The sequence below is a fragment of the Carcharhinus amblyrhynchos genome, chromosome 3 (assembly GCF_965287045.1).
Source record: "Carcharhinus amblyrhynchos chromosome 3, sCarAmb.v2.hapA, whole genome shotgun sequence".
Taxonomy (NCBI): Eukaryota; Metazoa; Chordata; class Chondrichthyes; order Carcharhiniformes; family Carcharhinidae; genus Carcharhinus; species Carcharhinus amblyrhynchos.
The window spans coordinates 8,180,596-8,206,888 of NC_137326.1; the positions used below are offsets into that span (position 1 = coordinate 8,180,596).

The following is a 26,293-nucleotide window of genomic DNA, read 5'->3' on the forward strand; positions in this document are numbered from 1 at the left end:
AACGAGCACCTTCACGTTCGAAGCCCTGAAGAGGTTTTTTCCAAGTTCAAGCAGATCTCTGAGGAGAGAGTAATTAACAAAGTTGAGGACAAATTTGGCCAATTATAATTTAGCTGGGAAATTAACGGATTTGGAACTCTTCCTAAAACAGTATAAGAAAGAGAGTATCCCTGGAACTGAAATAAAGAGGTTGGATCTCATACAAGACCAAGACTCAATGTCATAGTTGTAAAAGAGATGCATTTGCCATAGCTGCTGCCTCGCTGGTCTCAGAAATAGCTGAGAACTGCAGCCAGTGGTTAGCATTGCTGCCTCACAGCAACGGGGACACGGGTTCAATTCCCGCCTTGGTTCTGCATGGAGTTTGCATATTCTCCCCGTGTCTGCGTGGGTTTCCTCCGGGTGCTCCGGTTTCCTCCCACAGTCCAAAGATGTGCAGGTTAGGTTGAGTGGCCATGCTAAACTGACCCCAGTGTCAGGGGATTAGCAGGGTAAATGTGTGGGGTTATGGGGTTAGGGCCTGGGTGGGATTGTAGTTGGTGCAGACTCGATGGGCCGAAGAGCCTCCTCCTACACTGTAGAGATTCTCAGATTCTATGATTCTCCTGACTTTTCCTCAGAGAGGTCCACCAAGATCTGCTGCCCCTGGAGGGATCTTCTGTTCATCACCTCCAGTGCATCTGGGTTTTCAAAAGTGATGAAGTCAAAACCATGAGACGGTAAAGCGCTACAACTCTGTACAGGGTCCTTCAGCTACCAATGATCCCTGTCTGGCAGAAGCAAAGGGCAAACTCTTCAGTTCAGAATCAACACCTATCCCGAATGCTGCCTTTCTCCTCGGTTACTGAAGCCGGAGGCTGCCTTGCCTCCACAGAGGCCGCAGGTATCACTACTTCAGTAACTGGTACACCTGATTCCACAGTGGGACACATTTGTTGGTTCCCTGAATCAGACCTAGCTGTCTTTTTTTTTACACAATCACCATGTGCTTCCAACACACATGAAAATGGTCACGTTCTCTTGACCATTCTTCCCGCCGCCCAGACCGGTCCACTGCCACAGTTTCCAGCCATGGTTAGTTCATCGACCTTATACTTTTTGTCTGCTTTCTTCAAGTCTGGGAGCTCTTTCTGAGAGGATTGCCTACCCTCCACTCTCCCCAATGGAATCCAGAAACACCAAATCCAAGTGGGTTCTTAGGTGTCGTCCCATTGGTAATTCAACTGGTCTAACTCTGATGGTAGCACCAGGTAGTGGTTGGTATTCAATAACAAGAAACTTGCAGAGCATTAAGTCAGTGACCTCTGCTTGTTTCGTCAGAGAATCTTTAAATGTCTGTACAGCTGGTTCTGTCGAGCCATTCGAGGGTGATTGGTAAGGGACTGACTGAACATGTGTTCACCGTTTGACTTGACAAATGGGTGCAACTTCTCAGTTGTAAATGCTGTGTCATTATCGGGCACTAAGAGCTCGGGGATGCCATGGATCTGCTACAACCTTTCAGTACATTGTTTCCAGCTCTTAACTTCTCTGTCAATCTTTGCGATTGTAGACATCTCAAAAGGTGTCTATACCTTTTTCTTCTTGGCTTCAATTATAACTTTCCTCCCCCTCTAACTGTGCCCTGCAATCTCCTGATTACTGATGTAGTTTTTCCTCGTCGCCAGTGTCATAACTGGAGGCGACTCGATGTGTCGCCCACGATGAAAAGGGTTTATTAAACTATGATGACTATTTAAGAGTCTGACAGAAACATTGTACTCTGTTCTCCTCCCTGAACTCTTCCCAGTCCCCACCCTTATTCCTAATTGGTCCATCCCATTGGGTCCGGCCTCATCACATGGTCCTCAAGGAATTGGCCCTTTAAAGAGGCCAGATTTCCACAACCTCCTTATACTGTCTGAATGAGATGAAATTTATCCTGACTGTGGAAAGGTGAATAACCAAGCCTGACGTGGAGCCACGTGAGTGGCGCAGGCTTGGAGGGCCGAAGGGCCTGTTCCTGTGCTGTATTGTTCTTTGTTCTTTGAGTTGTGATTCTAGTTCCTGTTGATTTTTGGCTTCGTTGGAAGGTACAGAGTTACACAACGTAGAAAAGGCCCTTTGGCCCATCGAGTCTGCACTGACAATAACGACCTCTAAAATCACACTAACCCCTTTTTCCAGCACTTATCCCATATCCTTGAATGTTATGATGTTTCAGAAGCTCATCCAAATACCTTTTACAGGTTGTAAAAATTTCCAGCCTCCACTCTTTCCCAGGCAATGTATTTCAGATTCTTATCATCCTCTGAGGAAAACATGTTTTCCCAAATTCCCTCTGAATCTCCTGCCCCCTCGTGTTTGACCCCTCAACCAAGGGAAAGAACTGTGTCCAACTCACTCTGTCCATACCCCTTATAACCTTATACGCCTCAATCATGTTCCCCCCTCAGCCTTCTCTGCTTTGGAGAAACCAATCCAAGCATCTCCAATCTCTCCTTGTAGCTCAAATGCTTCATCCCTGGAATCCTAGAAACATAGAAACCTGAAGAAGGAGGAGGCCATTCAGCCCTTCAAGCCTGCTCCACCATTCATTTTGGTCATGGCTGATCAGTGACATCAATATCCTGATTCCATCCCCGCCATATCCCTTTAGCCCCAAGAGCCATATCTAATTTCTTCTTGAAATCACACAATGTTTTAGCCTCAACTACTTTGTGTTAGTGAATTCCACACATTCATCACTCTCTGGGAGAAGAAATTTCTCCTCACCTCAGTTCTAAAAGGTTTACCCCTTATCCTCAAACTATGAGCCCTCATTCTGGACCCCCCCCCATCGGGAACATTCTTTCTGAATCTACCCTGTTAGAGGTTTATAAGGTTCTATGAGAGATGTTCCTGGTGAACCTCCTCTGGTGCCAATCAGGTCCTAATTGGAGATGAGCAGTGAGGAATCGGGAGTGGCCTGCATGAGGATTCCGAGTGTTTTCAGGACATGTATCTGTACTGCGGTGGCCCAATGTGAATTCGGAAGCACATTGGGCCTCATGCCAGGTGGGCATTTAAAATCAAACCCTATCACAGCAGTCAATTATCCACAGAATTCATTTCTGTGCATTAATGCGGGTCATTAAAAGCTGAGTTCAGGATAATGAATCTGTGGTGGCATTGCCAAAAGGATAGTTTTATACATGAAGGACTTGCTTTGTATTCCTATTCCAGAGTACTCCAGAGCACTGGGGTGGCACAGTGGTTAGCACAGCTGCTTCACAGCGCCAGGGGGCTAGGTTCGAATAACGGCTTGGGTCACTGTCGGTGTGAAGTTTGCACCTTCTCCCCGTGTCTGTGCGGGTTTCTTCCGGGTCCTCCGGTTTCCTCCCACGTTCTGAAAGACATGCTGGTTCTGTGCGTTGACCCAAACAGTGGTGCCAGATTGTGGCGACGAGGGGAATTTCACAGTAACTTCATTGCAGTGTTAATGTAAGCCTTAATTGTGACTAATAAATAAATAAAATTTACTTAGGCTTGTTTTTAATGGCCTCGGTGCTTCACAACCAATGAAAGACTGTGGTCATTGTTGCAATATAGGAAACACGTCAGCCAGTTTGCACACAGCAAGATCCCACACATGGCATGGCAATGAGATATTGTACAGGTAGCGTGGTGTCTCGTTTTACTGACATTGCTCAAGCGACAGAACATTGGGGGAACTCCCCGTCGCTCTTTCTGAGTTCACACAGGCACACAGAGGGGCGTTTGTTCAGTGGTTCATTTGAAAGATGCTGTCTCTCTGACAGTGAAGCACTCCCTCAGTAGTGTGGAGATTTTACACTCCAGAACTGACTACAGGACCAGAATGCTGCTAACTGGATCTAACTAATATCTTTAAATTGCAACGAAAGGAGCTCTTTTTATACAAGTCATTTTAAGCTTCTCTGCTTTAAGAGTATAATTTCTGCCAATTTGCCTCGATGCTGGCGTTCTCAGCTCTCTGGTCTGAGGGTTGGAGAAGCAGATGATCAGGGCACCGATTCAGTATGTGACTGAGTGTGAATTTCCCCCTTTCAGATATGCATGGGGCAATGGCTTGCAACCTTTCAAAAAGGCACCCTGGTCAGCACTGCTGCCTCACGGTGCCAGGAGCCTGGGTTCGATTCCCGCCTCGGGTCACTGTCTGTGCGGAGTTTGCACATTCTCCCCATGTCTGTGTGGGTTTCCGCCAGGTGCTCTGGTTTCCTCCCACGGTCCAAAGATGTGCGGGTTAGGTTGATTGGCCGCGCTAAATTGACTCGAGTGTCAGGGGATTAGCAGGGTAGATAAGTGGGGTTATGGGAATAAGGTCTGAGTGGGATTATGCTCGGTGCAGAGTTAGTGGGCTGAATGGCCTCCTTCTGCACAGTTGGGATTATCTTTAAGACAAACTCTGGTGGATTAAACATGTGGATTAAAGGAGCAAAGTTCAGTGTCTTGGGTAATGTTTGTATTCCACTGGCACAAGCAAAGCAAATCAACTGGAGTTTGTGTTATTTGGAGTTTGTGTTATTTGGAGTTTGTGTTATTTGGAGTTTGTGTTATTTGGAGTTTGTGTTATTTGCTGAGTACAAACTGTTCATAAATGTAATTTTAAATAATTCTTTCATGGGCTGTGGGCATTGCTGGCTGGGTCAGCATCTGTTTCCCATCCCTAATTGCATTTCAGAGGCAGTCAACCACGTTGCTCTGGCTTGGAATATGGGCCAGACCGGGTAAGGATGGCAGATTTCCTTCCCGAAAGGACATTAGTGTTTCTCTCTACAGTAATTTCATTGCAAGCCTACTTGTGACACTAAAATATTTATAGGATCAAAGAACATTAGTGAATGGGTTTTATGACCATCGACAACCGTTGTCATGGTCACCATCACTGAGACTAGCTTTATAATTCCAGATGTTTAAATTTAAATTCCAACTGTCACGCTGAGTCCCGACTGGTCACTGAGACCAGGCGAGCCTTACTCTTGCTGTGTCGCCCTTAAAGGGACAACCACTGCAAAATGGCATAAAAATTACTTTAGTAGAAATTCTGCACAAAATAGCTGTCGCACACCGCCTTATCCATTGACAAAAACCCTTTAAGCAGTTTTTCCAAGGAGCCAACCTTCTTCCCTGTGCAGTCTAGACATTGTATGAGCAGGCTGTTTGACTTCAAGACATACATGCCATATTTGATATCCTGATCTGAGATGCACAGTTTCCAGCAGAGACCATTGGATAGTTATCAGGAGTAGAGAACCTTTTATTCAGGCAATCCCACCCCCCTGTCCTCTGTTTTGGAAAACGGCTAATGTTACGCCGTTGTTTAAGAAGGGTGCCAGGCAAAAGGCGGGGAATTATAGGCCGGTTAGTTTAACGTCTGTGGTAGGTAAAATGTTAGAATCCGTCATTAAGGAGGAAATTGCGAGGCATCTTGAAGGGAATTGCTTGATAGGGCGGACGCAACACGGTTTCATTAAAGGGAAGTCGTGTCTGACAAATTTACTGGAGTTCTATGAGGATGTGTCTAGGGCAGTGGATAGAGGAGAGCCGGTGGATGTGGTCTTTCTGGATTTTCAGAAGGCGTTTGACAAGGTACCTCACAAGAGGTTATTGCAGAAGGTCAGGGGACATGGAGTTGGGGGTAGGGTGTTAGCGTGGATAGAGGATTGGTTGTCAAATAGGAGGCAGAGAGTGGGGGTCAATGGGTGCTATTCGGATTGGCGGTTGGTGACTAGTGGGGTGCCCCAGGGGTCGGTGCTGGGGCCTCAGCTATTTACCATTTATATAGATGATCTGGAGGAGGGAACCGAGTGCAGGGTGTCGAAATTTGCTGATGACACCAAGATTGGGGGAAAGGCAAATTGTGCGGAGGGTGTGGAGAGTCTGCAGAAGGATCTAGATAGGCTGGGCGAATGGGCCAGGAAATGGCAAATGGAATTTAATGTTGGCAAGTGTGAGGTGGTCCACTTTGGTAGGAAGAATGGTAGGAAGGACTATTACTTACGTGGCGAAAAACTGCAGCAGGCGACGGTGCAGAGGGACCTCGGGGTCCTTGTGCATGAGTCGCAAAAACCCAGCTTGCAGGTGCAGCAGGTGGTCAGGAAGGCGAATGGGATGCTGGCCTTCATAGCGAGGGGGATTGAATATAAAAGTAGGGAGGTCTTGCTGCAGCTGTATAGGGCATTGGTGAGGCCGCAGCTGGAGTACTGTGTGCAGTTTTGGGCGCCGCACCTGCGCAAGGATATTTTGGCCCTGGAGGGAGTGCAGAGGAGGTTTACTAGGCTGATACCGGAGTTGAGGGGATTGAGCTATGAGGAGAGGCTGAATAAACTAGGCTTGTACTCGTTAGAGTTTAGAAGAATGAGGGGAGATCTCATTGAGACGTATAAGATGATGAATGGGATGGATAGGATAGAGGTGGAGAGACTCTTCCCGCTCAAAAAAGACAGTAGGACTAGGGGGCACAGCCTCAAGATAAAGGGGAGGCGGTTTAGAACGGAGTTGAGGAGGAACTTCTTCACTCAAAGGGTGGTGAATCTCTGGAATTCTCTGCCCGTTGAAGTGGTGGAGGCTGCCTCGCTAAATATTTTTAAGAAGCGGGTTGATGGGTTTTTGATAAGAGAGGGGATTAAGGGTTATGGGGAGAGGGCGGGAAAGTGGAACTGAGCCACAGCAGATCAGCCATGATCTTATTGAATGGCGGGGCAGGCTCGAAGGGCTAGATGGCCTACTCCTGCTCCTATTTCTTATGTTCTTATGTTCTTATGTTGCCATGGCCAAAAACACGTACAAGCACCAACACTCTTGGTCTGCAGAGTTCTTTACTGCACCGTGTGGTGTAATTGATCACTGAAGCAGGGACAATTTTAACCATCATAAAACGGAGACTAAAGGATTATGATTTTCTTGCTCTTTGAATGAGTCATCACTTAATTACAATCATTAATTTGAAAGGCCGTCGTGCTTCATCACCCGAGCTAATGATCTCTGGAAAAACTTCGAACAAGTGCATTGAACAGAATCAGATTGTGGAGGTGGGTTCTGTTAGAAACACCTGCTTGCTGTATGTGTGTGCCAGTTTTTAGGTAGTGTAGGTGCAGTTCTGTGCTCAACACATGGTGGCACAGTGGTTAGTCCCTGCCTTACAGCGCTAGCGACTCAGCTTCGATTCCTGGTTTAGGTTATTGTCCGTGCATGTTCTCCCCGTGTCTGTGTGGGTTTCCTCTGGGTGCTCCGGTTTTCTCTCTCAGCCTGAAAGACGTGCTGGTTAGATGCGTTGGCCGTGCTAAATTCTCCCTCAGTGTACCCGAACAGGCGCTGGAGTGTGGCGACTAGGAGATTTTCAGAGTAACTTCATTGCAGTGTTAATGTAGGCTTACTTGTGATGCTAATAAACTAAACTATCCCATGAAGTCGAAAAGTGAGGATGTTTCTGTGCTGACTCGGATTATTAAATAGTAAAAAGTATCTGAAATGAGAAATGAGAATTGTATTTCCTTTTTGAGATGAGTTTTACTTTAAGTGCAACTAAGAGAGTCTACTGACGTCCTTGACCAAAGGTGAAGATTGTTATTTCCTTTTCTGAACTTTAACCACATTTTCATTCAAACTGATCTCCAGGAGAGGCCTGGTAGAGTTAGACAACCCTGGCCAGAACCTTCTGCACTTGCAGTGGGTATCTTTGTGGATGGGACCAGAAGACCAATAACTGGTGTGACGTTGTTGTGAAGCTAGGTGGCAATTGTGCCCTCCAGCTGCCAGTGGTGGGCTGTGTTTCCCACTGGCTGCACGTAGGGAATGTCCCTTCAATACTTTTGCATCTCATTGTAAGTGTTATGGGTCAGGTTAGAAACTCCAAAGTGCTTTCTGGAGACCAATCCACAAATTTAGCATCTTGAATGTGGCTAGGATGAGAATAATATTGTTCATTTCTGATATGATTCAACAACCCACCAGGGAGCTTTGATCAAACAAAGTTTAGCTAAGAATATAGTTAATAGATATAGAAAGCAAATTAGCAATATCTTTTATCAATTACAAACACAAAAAAGAAAAACAGAAAGAAAACAACCACAATAATGTATTAACCCTTCACTGAATATTAAAGCTGTTCCAACAAACCAAAACCTTTCATAGATAAACCTCTTTTTACAGATTTAACACAGCAGAGATTAATATCTCACTCGACTGGAATTGAGTTTTTTCGAAAGATACACTTTCCTTCCGAAAGGCAAAATATTGTCTTGAATTTCCAAATAGAACAGAGAGAGAGAGAGACTTCAGCTTCTTGCTTGCTTGATGCCCCTGCTAAAACTAAAAACTAAACTGCAGTTTCAGAACTCTCAAAACTAAAACCTTAAACTCACTAGTAAGAAAATAACTGTCCAAAAACACATGATGTTTTCTCCTAACAATGCAGGGTTGTAAAACTAATCCCAGATTAAAATAAACAACCCCCATTTAAACTATTGAAGTAGCAATAACTAGGCTCATCAGAGCCAGTCCGACATCAATAATGACATCACTGAAACTGTGAGAAATCATGTTTGTTTGAAAAAAACCTTTCTTAATGATACACTAATACCTCAGAAAGCCCTGCCTGCCAGAATGAGCTGAAGGATCTGGGTGTATCCACGTGTAGTTAGAATGATGTGTTGCACAGCAGTACATAAGTGATGTATCCTGGCGCCATGCACTTCACTCCTCACTTTGAGGTTAGTTTGCCTATCTTGTATCACACAGCATGCGTGGGATCCTATGCCAGGCTGTTCAGGAAATTTTCACAGGCAAGTGTCTACCTACCAGAGCAGTGGTGAGGTGAGGGTAGCTTTTTATGTGTTGCAGGTCTAGGACTAAAAATTTTAAGTTCATGTATTAGTGTCACAAGTAGGCTTACATTCACACTGCAATGAAGTTACTGTGAAAATCCCATAGTCGCCGCACTCCGGCACCTGTTCGGGCACACTGAGGGAGAATTTAGCACGGCCAATGCACCCTAACCAGCACGCCTTTCAGACTAGGCTGTACCGGAGAACTGGGGATGGGAGGGTGGGTGTGAGGCAACTGTCCTGAGGGAAGGGAAAGGGTGTGCAGGGCTCCATTGGGGAGGGTACAAGTGGGGAAGAAAGAGCACAGACACATGACTGGGGGGGGGGGGGGAGTGTGGGGGAGTGCAGGGGGGTTTCTGTGTCTGGAAAAATTTTGGGAAACCCTCTTTTTTGGAGAGTTGGTGCAGATTCGCAGAGCCAAATGGCCTCCTACTGCACTATCGGGGTTCCATGGTTCTAAATTATCCTAAATCCTTCACCTCTGATTATCAGTCCTCCAGCTGTTAGAGAGTTTCTCCTTGTTTACTAAATTAGTTACCCTCATTGCTTTTCGCTCCAGTCACCAACCCAGTTGTGCACCTCCGTGAAACTATCAAACTTCAGGTGTTTAGCACGCGTCCCTCGGTCATTTCATTTTTTAGACAAAGCACGTGACGAATATCTTGTTTATTCAACTAGTAACTGCCAGAGATGGCAGCCAGGAAGTTTGTCTCTTAGAACAGAGTCCATTTGCCAAGGAGTTTCAACATATCCAGCTGCTCATCCCCTCCCCATCGAGCAGTGCCTCCAGCATGAAGACTCTTTCTTTCTTCAGCATCCTCTCCACACACTGGGGAGGAATCGAGCCCGTGGCCAGATCAGCAGTTTCCAGCCTTCGTTCTTTCTCCAAGAGAGAAATCAACCCTTCATCTTCGGAGCCCTTGTTTGCCTCCCGCCTACACAGTTTCCCAGGAAGTCTGCTGTTCATGCACCACTCTCCTCAATCTCCTGCCCACAATTTTGCACATCATCCCCCCTCCCTCCTTGCTGCCCCCTAACCCCTGCCTCCTGACCCCCTTCATAGGTTGATCTCCAGCCACAACTACCATCTTCTTCTGTGCTGGGTATGACTCCAACCAGCTGTGGGCTTTCCCCCTCATTCTCATTGACTGCTAGAACTCCTCAAAGTCTCAGCGAGTGGTGGAAGCAGAGTCAATAATAACACTCAAAAAGGATGAATATTTGAAAAGGTGTGATGTGTAGGACTCTTAGGCAAGAGCAAGGGTGTGGGGCTCGCTCTTTCTAACACAATTAAAACATGAGCATGACGGCACAGTTGTTAGTGCCTCACAGGGACCTGGGTTCAATTCCTGGCTTGGGTCACTGTCTGTGTGGAGTTTGCACATTCTCCCCGTGTCTGTGTGGGTTTCCTCCGGTTTCCTCCCACAGTCCGAAAGACGTGCTGATTGGATGCATTGGCCGTGCTAAATTCTCCCTCAGTGTACCCGAACAGGTGCCGGAGTGTGGCGACTAGGGGAATTTCACAGTAAATGTTAATGCAAGCCTTGCTTGTGACCAATAAATAAATTTACTTTATTTAATTCCCTGTGATTTTTCTCCCTGATTTTTGTTTGTGATTAATTTTTAAGTTTAAAAAATTCCTGGAGATTCAGGACATTTCTGGAGGGTTGGCCAACGTAAATCATGCTGGAAAATCATCAGCGATTTGGGAAGAAAAATGCCTCTGTGCAGAAGGAGGCCATTCGGCCCATCGAGCCTGCACCACCAACAATCCCACCCAGGCCCTATCCCTGTAACTTCACGTATTTACCCTGCCAATGGGACACTGAGGTGCAATTTAGCATGGCCAATCCACCTAACCGGCACATCTTTGGAACGTGGGAGGAAACTGGAGCGCCTGGACGAAACCCAATGTGCAGATTCCACACAAGTGAGGAATCAAACCCCTGCCCCTGAAGCTGTGAAGCAGTAGTGCTAACCACTGTGCCACCCGTGATAACCCATTTGTTGCTCAACACTGGTCAAGTTAGGGTCAGCCACACTTAAGGGAACAGTTGTAAGTTTAGCTAGGCATCACTTATTCTATTTATAACAGTAGTCATAAGTTTCCAACTCGCAGTTTTGTGGTCCAAATAGATCAGGTAAAACACCTGTGAGATGCCACTTTGTCATCTGGATGTCTAGTCTTTCCATACAAGCTTTCTATCTTTGGTCATTTATTACTACAGGTTAATCCCAATACTAGGAGATGGTACAACTTACTGGCCTAAATGGCAACTTGTATAACTCACCCCAGGCCCTGAGTGAAACAGCATTATAGCTGTCTGGTTGTATCAGTTACATTACATGACATCAGCCAGAGTCGACGGACTGGCCCAGCCTGAAGCACGACCTTACTTTTGACTGTTGCCAGCAAATGACACTGCTCCAGCCTAAGCCCCAAGAGCTGGTTCTGTTGCCCAGACTGACGCTGACACTGAGGGCTTGCGCAGCTTGGCAAATCGCACTGAGGTCACTGGAATTCACTGCTCCAGTTTGACTCCAGTGGAATGCTGGGGCCACTGTTGTGCGTCTGACAAGTAAAGAACCACATTGCTTTGATACAGCCTGGTACCGTGATCAGTCCAGCTTAACACAACACCCTGAGTCTGGAATACAGCTACGAGAAGCCCCTTGCTGGGTTTATGACTATTGCTGCTTTTGTACAACAACGACTTCAGGACTTGTCACGTTCATTTGCTGCCACATTTTTGGGTGGGACAGTAATGAGCACTGTTGCACAGTGGCACACAGTGGTTTACAGTCAGAGGGAGAGTATCCATTTCCAGAAGTGGGAATGTTTGCTGATGATTGCGTAATGTTCAGCGCCATTCACGACTCCTCAAACACTGAAGTAGTCCATGTCCAAGACCTGAACAATATCCAGGCTTGGGCAAACAAGTGGCAAGTAACATTCATACCACACAAATTCCAGCCAATTACCATATCCAACGAGAGAAACTAACTATCACCCCGTGACATTTAATAGTATCACTGAATCCCTCACCATTAGCGTCTGGAGTTACCATTGATCAGAAACTGAACCAGACCAGTATATAAATGTGTGGCTCCGAGAGCAGGTTAGAGGTTTGTAACCCTGTGAAGAGTCATTCACCTCTTGACTCCCCAAAGCCTGTCCATCATCTACAAGGCATGAGTTGAAGTGAGGTGGACTGCCCTCTATTGGCCTGGGTGAGATCAGCTCCAACAAGCACAACACCATCCAGGACAGAGCAGTGTACTGGATTGCAACTCCTTCCACAAACATTCCCTCCCCCTATCACCGACAGACAATGGCAGCAGTACCTCCAATCTACAGGATACACTGCAGGAACGCAGCAAGGCTCCTTCAGCAGTATCTTCCAAATGCCACCACTTGGAAGTTCCCCTCAAGTCACTCACCATCCTGATTGGAAATATATTCCACTCCTTCATTGGGTCAAAATCCTGGAACTTCCCCTCTAACAACACTGAGGGTGTCCCTACACATCAGGAACTGCAGCGGTTCAAGAAGGCAACTCACCACCACCTTCTCAAGGGAAACCAGGGCTTGGAAATAAATGGTGGTCTAACCAGCAACACCTAATAAGAACATAAGAAATAGGAGCAGGAGTAGGCCATCTAGCCCTTCGAGCCTGCCCCGCCATTCAATAAGATCATGGCTGATCTGTTGTGGCTCAGTTCCACTTTCCCGCCCTCTCCCCATAACCCTTAATCCCCTCTCTTATCAAGAACCCATCAACCCGCTTCTTAAAAATATTTAGCGAGGCAGCCTCCACCACTTCAACGGGCAGAGAATTCCAGAGATTCACCACCCTTTGAGTGAAGAAGTTCCTCCTCAACTCCGTTCTAAACCGCCCCCCTTTATCTTGAGGCTGTGCCCCCTAGTCCTACTGTCTTTTTTGAGCGGGAAGAGTCTCTCCACCTCTATCCTATCCATCCCATTCATCATCTTATACGTCTCAATGAGATCTCCCCTCATTCTTCTAAACTCTAACGAGTACAAGCCTAGTTTATTCAGCCTCTCCTCATAGCTCAATCCCCTCAACTCCGGTATCAGCCTAGTAAACCTCCTCTGCACTCCCTCCAGGGCCAAAATATCCTTGCGCAGGTGCGGCGCCCAAAACTGCACACAGTACTCCAGCTGCGGCCTCACCAATGCCCTATACAGCTGCAGCAAGACCTCCCTACTTTTATATTCAATCCCCCTCGCTATGAAGGCCAGCATCCCATTCGCCTTCCTGACCACCTGCTGCACCTGCAAGCTGGGTTTTTGCGACTCATGCACAAGGACCCCGAGGTCCCTCTGCACCGTCGCCTGCTGCAGTTTTTCGCCACGCAAGTAATAGTCCTTCCGACCATTCTTCCTACCAAAGTGGACCACCTCACACTTGCCAACATTAAATTCCATTTGCCATTTCCTGGCCCATTCGCCCAGCCTATCTAGATCCTTCTGCAGACTCTCCACACCCTCCGCACAATTTGCCTTTCCCCCAATCTTGGTGTCATCAGCAAATTTCGACACCCTGCACTCGGTTCCCTCCTCCAGATCATCTATATAAATGGTAAATAGCTGAGGCCCCAGCACCGACCCCTGGGGCACCCCACTAGTCACCAACCGCCAATCCGAATAGCACCCATTGACCCCCGCTCTCTGCCTCCTATTTGACAACCAATCCTCTATCCACGCTAACACCCTACCCCCAACTCCATGTCCCCTGACCTTCTGCAATAACCTCTTGTGAGGTACCTTGTCAAACGCCTTCTGAAAATCCAGAAAGACCACATCCACCGGCTCTCCTCTATCCACTGCCCTGTAAAATAAATTATTAAAAATCAGTGATGGTAATGTCAAGAGGGGATGGTTGGAATCTCACTTTTTCAAGTTGGTCATTATCTGGCAGCTGTGTGGCATGAATGTTACTTATCACTTATCAACTCAAGACTGGATATTGTCCATCTCTTGCTGCATTTGGACATGGACTGTTCCTGTGTTTGAGGAGTTGCAGACATTGTGCAATCAAGAGCAAAAAGTCTCACAATGCCAGGTTAAAGTCCAACAGGTTTATTTGGAATCACGAGCTTTCGGCCGAAAGCTCTTACTGTGCCCATCCCAGTCCAACATGGCATCTCCACTTCAATCAACAGAAAACATCCCTACTTCTGATGTTATGATGGAGGGAAGGGTCACTGATGAAGCAGCTGAAGATGGTTGGGCCTAGGACACCATGCTGAGGAACTACTGCAGAGATGTCCTGGAATTGGGATGATTGACCTCCAGCAACCACTTTGGTCCATTATGGACCCTGAGCATGACTCCAACCAGTGGAGATGTTTCTCCTGAATCGCAAGTACTTGAGGTTTGCCACACTCAGAAACATAGAAGGCGTACAGTGCAGAATGAGGCCATTCGGCCCATTTAGTCTGCACTACCTCTCCAAAAGAGCATCCCACCCAGGCCTCTCCTCTGCCCTATCCCCATGAACTATGGGAGGAAACCAGAGCACCCGGAGGAAATCCACACAGACACGGTGAGAACATGCAAACTGTAGACACACTGTGACCCAAGGTCAGAATTGAACGTGGGTCCCTGGCGCCGTCAGGCGGCAGCACTAATCACTGTGCCACCGTGCCAACAAACTGCGTCAAGTGCTTCCTTGCTGATATTGAGCTGCATACATCACTCTGATTGAGACTGGGCTGCATTATTCACACTGGATTACTTTCTGCATTGTCATCAGGCTGTGTCCTTGCTCAAAATTGTCACTGGGCTGCATGCATCGCTCAGGATTGAAACTCGGCTGCATGCATCACTCAGGATTGTTACTAGGCTGCATGCATCACTCAGGATTGTTACTAGGCTGCATGCATCGCTCAGGATTGTTACTAGGCTGCATGCATCGCTCAGGATTGTTACTAGGCTGCATGCATCGCTCAGGATTGTTACTAGGCTGCATGCATCACTCAGGATTGTTACTGGGCTGCATGCATCGCTCAGGATTGTTACTAGGCTGCATGCATCGCTCAGGATTGTTACTGGGCTGCATGCATCGCTCAGGATTGTTACTAGGCTGCATGCATCGCTCAGGATTGTTACTAGGCTGCATGCATCACTCAGGATTGTTACTAGGCTGCATGCATCGCTCAGGATTGTTACTGGGCTGCATGCATCACTCAGGATTATCACTGGGCTGCATGTATTGTTTAGGATTGAAACTGGCTGAATGCATAGCTCAGAATTGACACTGAGTTGAATGCATTACTTCTGATTGTCACTGGGCTTCATTCATCACTCTGGGCTAACACTGAGCTGCATGCGTCCTTCTGGGTTGTCACCGGGCTGCATGCATCACCAGGGATTGACACTGGGCTGCATGCATCGCTAGGGATTGACACTGGCCTGCATGCATCACTCTGGATTGTTATTGGGCTGCATGCATCGCTCTGATTGACACTGGGCTGTATGAATCGCTTTGGATTGACACTGGCCTGCTTGCATCGCTAGGGATTGACACTGGCCTGCATGCATCACTCCGGATTGTCACCGGGCTGCATGCATCACTCCGGATTGTCACCGGGCTGCATGCATCACCAGGGATTGACAATGGGCTGCATGCATTGCTAGGGATTGACACTGGCCTGCATGCATCACTCCGGATTGTCACTGGGCTGCATGCATCACTCCGGATTGTCACCGGGCTGCATGCATCACCAGGGATTGACACTGGGCTGCATGCATTGCTAGGGATTGACACTGGCCTGCATGCATCACTCTGGATTGTTATTGGGCTGCATGCATCGCTAGGGATTGACACTGGCCTGCATGCATTACTCCGGATTGTCACCGGGCTGCATGCATCACTCCGGATTGACACTGGGCTGCATGCATCACTCTGGATTGTCATTGCGCTGCATGCATGATTGTGTTTCCGGTTTGCGGTGCCCCGGAAGTGACGGGGAGGCGCTGCCAGTTCCGCTCGCGCTGCGTTTCCCCGGGACACAGAGAGGCCGGGCCCAGGCCCGGGACTGGGACAGAGGGAGAGGCAGGGCCGGAGGCTCCGGGACAGGCACACCGCCCGGTAAGGCCGGGGAGGGCAGCGGGAGCTCCAACCGGGGGAGGGAAGGAGCGAGACAGGGAGCGTCAGGCCCCGGGCCCCGGGACAGCCGGCTGGGTAAGGCCGGGAGCCGGGCCGGGGAGCGGCAGCACCGGGAGCCGGGCCCTGAGCACCGGGAGTCTCGAAGCCCCCGCTGGCCAGCGGGGAGAGCGACTGGCCTGAGTGTGAAATAACCCAGTGACACAGAGAGAGTTAGTTACCAATAACTAGTGTTAACCAGAATAATAAACCAGCAATACTAGCAACTGGGATTAACCAGTCCATTCTTAACTAGATTAGTGAACACCTATTGCGTTAATACCATATTATTCATAACTAGCGTTAACTAGAATAACCAGGAGCCAAACCAGCAACCAAGGTAATACAGCGAGAAAGAAACAATACTATATACTGATGTATGTGACAATAAATCAAATCAAACTAGCAGCCAAGGTCCCAGTAACTTGTGCATTCATTGTTAACACTGCTGCTGCAAGTTATTCTAGTTAATACGTGGTTAAAATATCATTGATAACCAGCATTAATCACAATAACCGAGCCCCAGGAACATTGGTGACTAGGATTATCCACATCAGTAATGTTATTAGCTGAAATAGGCGCCATCGTTGTTAAACACTGATACTATAACCAGCATTAACTAGAGTAGCAAGCAACCAAAGTAATAAGTGGTTCTAGCTTTAACCTGACCAGTGAGTTGTGCATTCAGTGTTAACGCTGCTATTTCGAGTTACTCTAGTTAACGATCAGCATTAACTACAATAACTGATTCCCAGGAACGTTTGTAACCCAGATTAAGCACATCAGTAATGTTATTAACTCAAATACGCCTCATTGTTAACTGATACAATAACCAGCATTAACTAGTAGCGTGATAATTGCAGTAGTAGTAGTTGTTATTCAGAGTAACGTCAGTGGGTGAAAGATGGCAATATTAAATAGAGGATTGCTATTAACCAGCAGTATTAACTAGAATAACAAGCAGCACTGATGCCTGTTAGTGTGTTAAAGAATTCGAGTTGTACTAGTATTCAGTTGTGCTTATACTTGTCATAAACAGATGACGGTTGATGCATCCAATAGTTGGTGGGCAGAATACCACAAATACCCACAATATCTGCAGCATCAATGATATAAGCAGCAGTAATACCACCAAACATTGTCAGGAAGCATTCATGATGGCAATATCGAAAGCATTAATTAATGTAACTCTGCATCATCTCAGCTGGGTGACGGAAAGTGCTTTGTTGCAAGAAAAGCTGCTTTCACTGTCACTGGTTTCTTGTGTGTTGCCCAACAATGTGATGTTTTAATGTCTACTGTACTATTACGTCAGTGCAGTAAGTAAGTAGACAGCAGATTTGTCATTTGACGATGTTTTAGGGGGATTTCCGCACTAACTTCATTGCAGTGTGAATGTAAGCTGACTAGTGACAAATAAACGTTAAATGTTACACAGAGCATCTGAAAAGTGGCCAGATGGCTTAACATTTGCAGATGGATCCTTGATTGGTGGTGATGGGCTATGCTTTGTAAGAATTTTGCTTCAGTATCTGATTTCGATTCCTGTTTTATCATTGGCTGATTTCCAAGCTAATTCTTGAATGCAGTATGACACGGTTAGTTTGTGAAGAATGTAAGCCTGTGTTGAGAAATTGTTTTTGTCCCATCCTTCCCGCTTTTTTTCTTCACTACCCCACTGAAAGTTTCCCTGGTCACTGGGATACATTACCACTGATTCAGATGGTCAGACCAAACGGCTGCCATTTGTGTGTGGTGGGCTTGACACTGCACAGCAGCATTGCAGCTCCATTATTGCTATTACAGTTTTCCCAGCCAGACTGTAATATTTATTCCATACCGTGCAGGAGGTGGCAATTTGGCCCATCAAGACTCTCTCTGCATTGACTCTCTCTGACAAAGTGCCCTACTTGGGTGCTTTTACCACCCTATCCCTGTAACCCTACATATTTACCATGGCTAATCTAACCTAAACGTCTTTGAGTACTAAGGGGCAAATTGCATGGCTAATCCACCTAACCTACGTATCTTTGGACTGTGGGGAGGTGAGCTGGAGCAGCTGGAGGAAACCCACGCAGACATGGGGAGAATGTGCAAACTCCACACACAGTGACCCAAGGTTGGAATCGAACCTGAATCCCTGGTGCTGTGAGACAGCAGTGCTAACCATTGTGCCAATGTGCTGCCCCACTGTGCCACTCCACTTTCTTCCCCTCCTGCCTTCTAAAGGTTAATTGCTGATATCAGATAATTCACTACATGCTCGACAGCAAATGACTACAAGCTTCGGAAGATATTGTTGCCAAGGTTGAATTGACTGGGTGGGGTGTTCTTAAGAGACATGACACATCAACAGAGTGTTTGGCAATGGAGTTTGTAGCAAGTTAGAGAACAACATGACCATACGGGAATTTAAACACGTAGATAAGAATTTTAAATGAGAAGCATTGGATAACTTGGGCTGAATGTAGGTGAATGAAATGAGGATGATGGGAGGGAGGAATGGCTGCAGAGATTGAGTGAATTGAAGATTATCAAGGTTGTGAGACTGGCTGGGGGGTCATTGGACCCTTGAGATGGCAGGCATTGAGGGGGTGAGAGAGAGAAAATACTGAGATTTAGCTTTATGACTGAAAAAGAAATTTGGAATCTTGTGCAGTTTTCCAGGATAATCCAGTTTCAGAATGGTCCTGATCCTTTTGGGATGTCCTGATGTTGTAAAAGGCACTATATAAATGGCTATTGGTCTTTAAATTTGGGGTTGTCTGTGGCTAGAGTAATACTGCTGAAATATCAGGAAATGTGACACAAACTTGTGGCTTTTTTTTCACAAGAAAGCAGAAGACTCAAGTATTTCTCTGCTGTGAAACAGTCAGACCAGAGTTTCATACGGCCTGAATGTGATTTTTCCACTCTTGTATTCTGCTGAGAGCTTTTGTAGTTCTTTTCTGTTGGTTCTGTTGATTGTTGGTGTGATTAACTGAATGTTGAGTTAAATACAAACATCTAATTTTTAATTTGTGGTTGTTTCAGCATCTAGTTGTTCATCCTGTGTGCAATTCTTGAATGTTACCATTGCTCTCATTTCAGTTTTCATTGTTCTGTACATTGTACATTATTTGGGCGTTATTGATAGCCGTGTCACCAACATCAAACAAGCAGTTGTTTTTCCACCCTGTAGTGTACAACTGTCGGGTGCTAGCTGAGAGTCTAGTTTCACCTGAGATGCTGAGAACCAGTAATTGATGTGGTTCGTTAGATTTTCTTCAGGGTATGGGTGCCACTGCAATCGTGGACAGACATGCAGGATTGGCCTTTGGTTTATTTTTTTTGAGTATTTTGATCTGTGACCTGACTTGAAATCTGAGCATCACAAGGATCAGGATTTCTGTCGATGTTTTGAGGTGTTTGATTAATTACGTGATATGGTGTATTTTGCCTACTTCAGGTTTTATGAATGCATGGTTGTTCGAGTGTTGAGTCGTCTGGTGTGTCTGTTGATTATGCTTTCAAAGTATTGGAATTTGACCAAACCATGATCTTGGTCCCTGATAGACCTTTGAATAAGATTTCATCTGTTTCATTAAAGAATTGGGCAGCATGATGACAGTGGTTAGCACTGCTGCTTCTCAGCTCCAGGGACCTGAGTTTAATTCCCGGCTTGGGTTACTGTCTGTCTGGAGTTTGCACATTCTCCTTGTGTCTGCGTGGGTTTCCCCCGGGGGCTCTGGTTTCCTCCCACACTCCAAAGATATGCGCATCAAGTTGATTGGTCATGCTAAATTGCCTCTTGGTGTCCTGGGATGTATAGGTTAGAAGGATTATGCAGGGTAAATATGTGGGGTGATGGAGATAGGGCCTGGGTGGATTGTTGCTGGTGCAGAAGGAGGCCATTCGGTCTTCTGTAGGATTTCTATGAATTAGAGGAGATTGATGCAGAAATTCAGCTTGGGTGTAAGCTATTTTGTGCTTTTAACATATAAGAACATAGGAGTTGGAACTAAGAGTAGAGCATTCTAAAAGCGAGAAGGCTGACTGGTGACCTTTTAGAGCTGGTCTTGATATTATGCAAGGGATTTGATAGGGTAGTCGTGGAGATGTTCCAACTTCGAGGGAAGACCAAAACTCTGAGCTATAAATGTAAGAAAGTCACTGATTAATCCAGCAGGGAACCTGGGGAAAGATCTTCACCTAGAGTATGTAGTTGGCAGAGATCAGTTGTTCAGACAAATAGCTTGGATATGTTTTAGGGGAAGCTAAGTCTGAGCGAGAAGAATAAAATGTAAGGCTGACCGAATGACTTGGAGAGGTGTTGAGGAGCTAGTTTGGAACACAGCTGTGGACTGGAGTTATACTTGCTACATACTCAACTGCAGGTGGTCTTCCCTCTGTCTAGGTGCTATATTCTCAGCACTTGTAGAGATGTTGCTTTCTGTTCAGCTGTTGTGAGATGGTGTCAGCTTTGGGTCAACTTGTGTGTCTCACTTTCCTCTTTCTGTTAAAGGATAAGTGCTTCTCTTCTATCTGGTATGTTCCCACAAAGGGTTTGGAACTGACCATGCTGGGAAAGGCAATGTAATCTCGCTTCTGGCCATATTCATATGAAATATTTAGCATTTTTATTTTTCTTAATGCTGCATTATCCAATAGAATCATGTAGCTTTATCTATTTTTAACTAGTTTTAATTGTGCATTTGGAGTTCTTTAGTTAAGCTGGCATTAGGCAAGTTTGACCCTTGGTCTCAACAATTGTTAGATACCAGCCAGGGCAGCAGTACATTTGGCCTCAATTTTGGGCCTGGGATGGGGGAAACCATGGTTCTGATTGTGGTCCAATGATCCATGGTGGCAAGCACCATTTGTGACATGGACATCCAGAGAAGATTTGATTTTAATGTACCTTCAGAATAAAGTGATCTGGCAGCTCTTGCTGTTCAGATCTCCAAGTTAAGTATGGTCATTCAAACACAGTGGCAGCCATGGTTTAGTCAGTAACACTCAGCCCGAGTGAGTCAGCAGGTTGTGGGTTCAAGTCCCGCTCCAGTATCTGAGTACAAAATTTAGGCTGTCATTTCAATGTAGTACTGACAGAGTGCTGCATTGTTGGAGGTATCATTCTATCTTTGAACCAAGGTCCTGATTTTCTCTTGGGTGAGTGCACAAAATTCCACAGTATCAGTTTGAATGGGAGTAGCAGAGTTCTCCATGCTGTCCTAGGCCAATCATTATCCCTTGAGCTACATTGCTAAAACAGATTCATCACTTTCATTTTGTTGCTTGTGAAGGCTTGCTGTGTGCAAACTGGTTGCTGTACCCCTAGTCACTTCAAAAATACTGTGAAAGATGTTACAGAAATATGAAAAATTCTTTCCCATCAACAGCAAATGGCTACCATCTGGCCTGCATCATTCGGCCTGTACCAGCATGAATCAGTGACTTGAGAGGAGGCTATAAATTTTGCCAGAAAAAATTGATTGGAACTTTAAAATGAAGTTAGTTTATTAGTCACTAGTCAGGCTTGCATTAACACTGCAATGAAGCTGCTGTGAAATTCCCCTAGTCACCACACTCTGGTGCCTGTTCGGGTCAGTGCACCTAACCATGTCTTTCACTCTGTGGGAAGAAGCCAGAGCACCCGGAGCTTAAAATAAACCCAAGGGAGAGGGGAATACGGCATATTCCAAGTTCTGTCCTAGCTTTGATTGGATTCTAGTTGAAGCTTAAATAGAGATAAAGGCTGCATTTGAGTTGAATTCTTCATCTCTGCAGCCTTTGCTGTTTGGGGACTGTTGCTATCACTTAAAAAAAATAGGTTATGTCAAAGGCCTAAGTAATTTTTACTCCTTGTTGCATAGAGATACAGAACTTCTTGTTATCAAAACAATTCATCAGTGGATGAATGAGTGAACAAATGAATTTGTGTTGTAATGTTGGAAGGTGGACATATTTATGAGAGTAGCCCCTGACTTGGGGCTGGGTTATAGTTTAACGAGAAAGACAGTAAACTGTGATGGTACAAGTATTTTTTAATAATTCCAGGGATACATATCAAACTAATGTTTACCTGCTAGTAATTTGTTAATTCCTCCACATATTTCAAGATAAAGTAGGTGTGAATGTATTAAATAATGCAAGGTTAAATGACACCTATAAATACAATTTTAATTTTTGATTAGTCAACAATTAACATTCTGTCCCATCCTGCATATTCCTTTACTATGCTTTAATTTTGTGCCACTGTTATTCTTCCTTTTTCCCCCCCAGAGATTAATTCTGATTTGTGACTCACATCCTCTATGTTAGCAAAGCAGCATCCTTTGAACAGGAGCCCCAGTAAGTGACCATTCACCAGCTGTTCAACTGGATGAGCATTACAATTGAGACAGGTCCTGCACCCCCACACAAGCACTTTTGACTGGGTGACGACCAGGAAGAAGACCCCAGCCAACTTTTTTTTCTAAATCTAGCACCCAGGAGCAGACCCCTGTCAATGGCCTGGTTTAGTTCAGTTATGGATTAAACTGGAGACCATGCTAATCCATATAAAAGAAAACTACAGCACAGGAACAGGCCCTTAAGCCTCCCAAGCCCGTGTCGATCACAATGCCCTAACTAAACTACAAAAAAAACCTTCTGCCGTTACTCAGCCCATACCCCTCTCTTCCTCCCTATTTGTGTACCCATCCAGATGCCTGTTTAATGTTGCTAATGTTCCTCCTTCCATCATCTCCTCTGGCAGCAGTGCTTCACTGAAATGTCTTCACAGAGAGACAAGAATTATAAATATATGGTTCAGTTGTCAATTGAATTAAGCTCCTCAAAGCATATTTTCTGTCTGTGCCATCAATACCATGTTGAATGTGTTTGCTATACTTCAGTACTTGACACCAAGGCAGGAAAGAAGACATGGATCTTGCACGTGGACCTAAGCAATGAAAGTGGAGATGGTTTGAGTGGTCATTCCTACCACATTTTATGCTTCTTCTTTTGATACCTGAGTTCAAAGTATGAGGACATATTTATGAGAAAGTATTACCGTTGCCTACCATTTTACTAATTAGGTTCACTCTGATGTTTATGCTGCATGCAGATCTCTTCCCACCCTCTTCCTTCGCTCCCATCAACATGTCATAGAGTTCCTACATTGCGGAAAGAGGCCATTTGGCCCATCAAATCTACGTCAACCCTTCAACAGAGCATCTTATCCAGGCCCACCCCATCCCTGTTAATCCTGCTAACATATGTTGGGACTAATGGGCAACTTAGCATGGCCAATCCATGTAACTTGCACATCCTCAGACTGTGGGAGGAATCCGGAGCATCTGGAGGAACCCAAGCGCATATGGGAAACCATGCAAACCCCACACAGATGGCCACTTAAGGCTGGAACTCAACCAGGGTCCCTAGTGTTGTAAGACAGCAGTGCTAAGCAAATGACCTTCTATTCCATTTTCCCTCATGCTTATGTAGCTTGCCCTAAAATGTATCTGTGCTATGCACCTCAACATCTCGTGGCAATGAATTCTGCATTCTAACCACTCTGGGTGAAGAAGTTTCACCTGAATTCTGATTGGATTTCTTGGGGATTTTCTTGTATTATGACCCCTGGCCCTGATCTTATCCATCCTCTACATTTACACTGACAAACCCTTTCAGAATCTTAAAGGGCACTATTCAGCCTATCATTCTCTCAAGAAAAGCAGCAGACTGTTAATCCTTTCTCTTAAACTTGGGCTACTACGTCATTTGTCGTCAAATTATATGATTGTTGCGGTGGCCTTTTCCCTTCAGAGATCAGAATGCTGATTCAACCGTGGCCAGTTGGATGGAAGTCTCTTCGTTATATAAAGGGCCTGTGTGAAATTAGGCTTTCTCTAGCAGATATTGAGCCACAGCACTAAAGCAAAGAGACTTTGGCACCAAGTTTCTAGTCTCACTCATCATGGGATGATTCTTAAGGGGTGGGGGTAGTGTTGCAGTGCAGGGAAATATCACCTGAGTGTAGTGTGCTTTTGAGGTGGAGTAGAGATGGACAGTTTCGAGGGCAGTGATACTCTACATTTAACCACCTAAGGATGTCTCATTTGTGAGTGCAACAACGTAGAAGAGAGGGCAAATAAATCAAGCAAACTTGAATAGGTCCAGCAAACAACTTCATTTCAACTCACAGAAAATTGCAAATGGTGCATGTTGTGGGGAGACGGTTGTGACTAAAAAACTGAATTTTGAGCCATTTTTGCATTTGAATGAAGTGGGTGCTAAGAACATAAGAAATAGGAGCAGGAGTAGGCCTTCGAGCCTGCCCCGCCATTCAACAAGATCATGGCTGATCTGAAGTGGCTCAGTTCCACTTTCCCGCTTTCTCCCCATAACCCTTAATCCCCTTGCCTACCAAAAACCTATCTACCCGAGTCTTAAGTATATTTAGCGAGGAAGCCTCAACCACTTCAACGGGCAGAGAATTTTGACAGTGTCCTTGACGCTGGAGTATTTCCAGAATTTTGGTGCCATGCCAAAGTTGTTGCCACAGTAAAGCCAGAAAAACCAGCCCTGGAGCTGAAAAGCTGTCTATGGTCTAGAAAGGGTTGAGTGGCTTGTTCCTATTCAAATAAAACTGGTTTTAGAAGCTACTCTGTCAAACAAGCAAATTTATGTGAGTAAATTTAAGGAGGAGTTAGATTTTTAATTGGTAATGGGTTGAAAGGTTATGGGGAGAAGGCAGGAAAATGGGGATGAACATATCAGCCATGATCGAACGGTGGAGCGGACTTGATAGGTCGAATGGCCTGTTTCTCCTATATCTTACGAACTTTTGACTTCAGCGAAGAAGCTTCTCTGATCACTATGCTCCTTAGATTCACCAAACATTGCGACAGGTTCAAGAAGCATCTGCAGTCTGGAACTGTCTTTATAGACTTGCCATTGACATAGACCAATATCTGATGCAAAGCCCTGACATTAGAGCTTTTAGCAGTCATTCTGCGCCCCAAAACATTTATGCTTCCTGATGCCTTAACCAGTGATCGAGAGTTCTGAGTTTACCTTCGTGCTGGGACCTGCAGAACATGGATCTCAACAATGGTTTGCCATAGCATTGGTCTTTTTTTGATGTCTCAACGCCAGGGCAGATGTATCCTGCATAAAATCCCAGAGGTTCATGTATACAGATGACCACTGCTGAGGAACTATGTAGTAGAGTGCTGACCTGTGACTTGACCCTCCTAGGACTTGTTATGCCTCTGCCCTGATCCAGAAAAGACAACTGTTCCATCTAAACAATAATGTTGCTAATGCAGAACTCCATAGAAAGTGACTTGCTCATGACTCCCATCCAGAATACCCTTCTGTCATCCTGGCCAAGAATCTCACTGGCTTTATGGCTGGCATTAATGAGGTAAAAACCACAATGAACCTGGCCCAGAAGCTCTCAGGAACATCAGGGGAAACAAAGTTCATGACACCTTGTACTGCAGTGGTGGCCCTGGTTTACGAACAAAGAACAACCCAGCACGGGAAACAGGCCCTTCGGCCCAACAAGCCCACGCCGCCACATCTTCCTACACCTACTCTGCTGCTGAATACTGTTCTGCTTCCTAGTCTTGGAGCTGCCACAAGAGGTGATGGACATATAGCAAATAGCAGATGTGGGGACAGTGTCAGGGATGTTTAAGTCCATTCCAGCTGTAACTCCCTGTAGAGTCCCACGTCTCTCCACCTGCCAGTGCCATCACACTTGGTGAAATGTAACAAGGCATGAACATTCATGACTTGAAAAATCCACCAAAAAAAACTTGAAATAGCACCAGTCATTCTGGAAAAAAGCAACTGATAGAAGCCAGCTGTTCAGATGGATGGACTCTTGAGTACATGAATAAAGAACCAGCACTGTATCATTGACTGAACGATGTGGAGATGCCAGCATTGAACTGGGGTAAACACAGTAAGAAGTCTTACCACACCAGGTTAAAGTCCAACAAGTTTATTTGATAGTAGAACGTAGAACGTAGAACACTACAGCACAAACAGACCCTTCGGCCCACAAGTTGCGCCGATCATATCCCTACCTACCAGGCCTATCTATAACCCTCAATCCCATTAAATCTCATGTACTCATCCAGAAGTCTTTTAAAAGACCCCAGCGAGTTCGCCTCCACCCCCACCGACGGCAGCCGATTCCTCTCACTCACCACCCTCTGAGTGAAAAACTTACCCCTGACATCTCCTCTGTACCTGCTCCCCAGCACCTTAAACCTGTGTCCTCTCGTAGCGACCATTTCAGCCCTGGGAAATAGCCTC

At 45.7% G+C, this 26,293-nt stretch overlaps 1 protein-coding gene across 1 annotated transcript in view; it reads left to right on the plus strand.

Moving 5' to 3' along the window:
- Positions 1 to 15,827: 15,827 nt before the first annotated feature.
- Positions 15,828 to 26,293, plus strand: part of arih2 (ariadne homolog 2 (Drosophila)) — a 71,008-nt gene continuing 60,542 nt past the window's right edge. The window contains exon 1 of the mRNA XM_080218718.1: positions 15,828 to 15,943. The gene's annotated coding sequence lies outside the window, so the exon portion shown is untranslated. The remainder of the gene's footprint in view (positions 15,944 to 26,293) is intronic.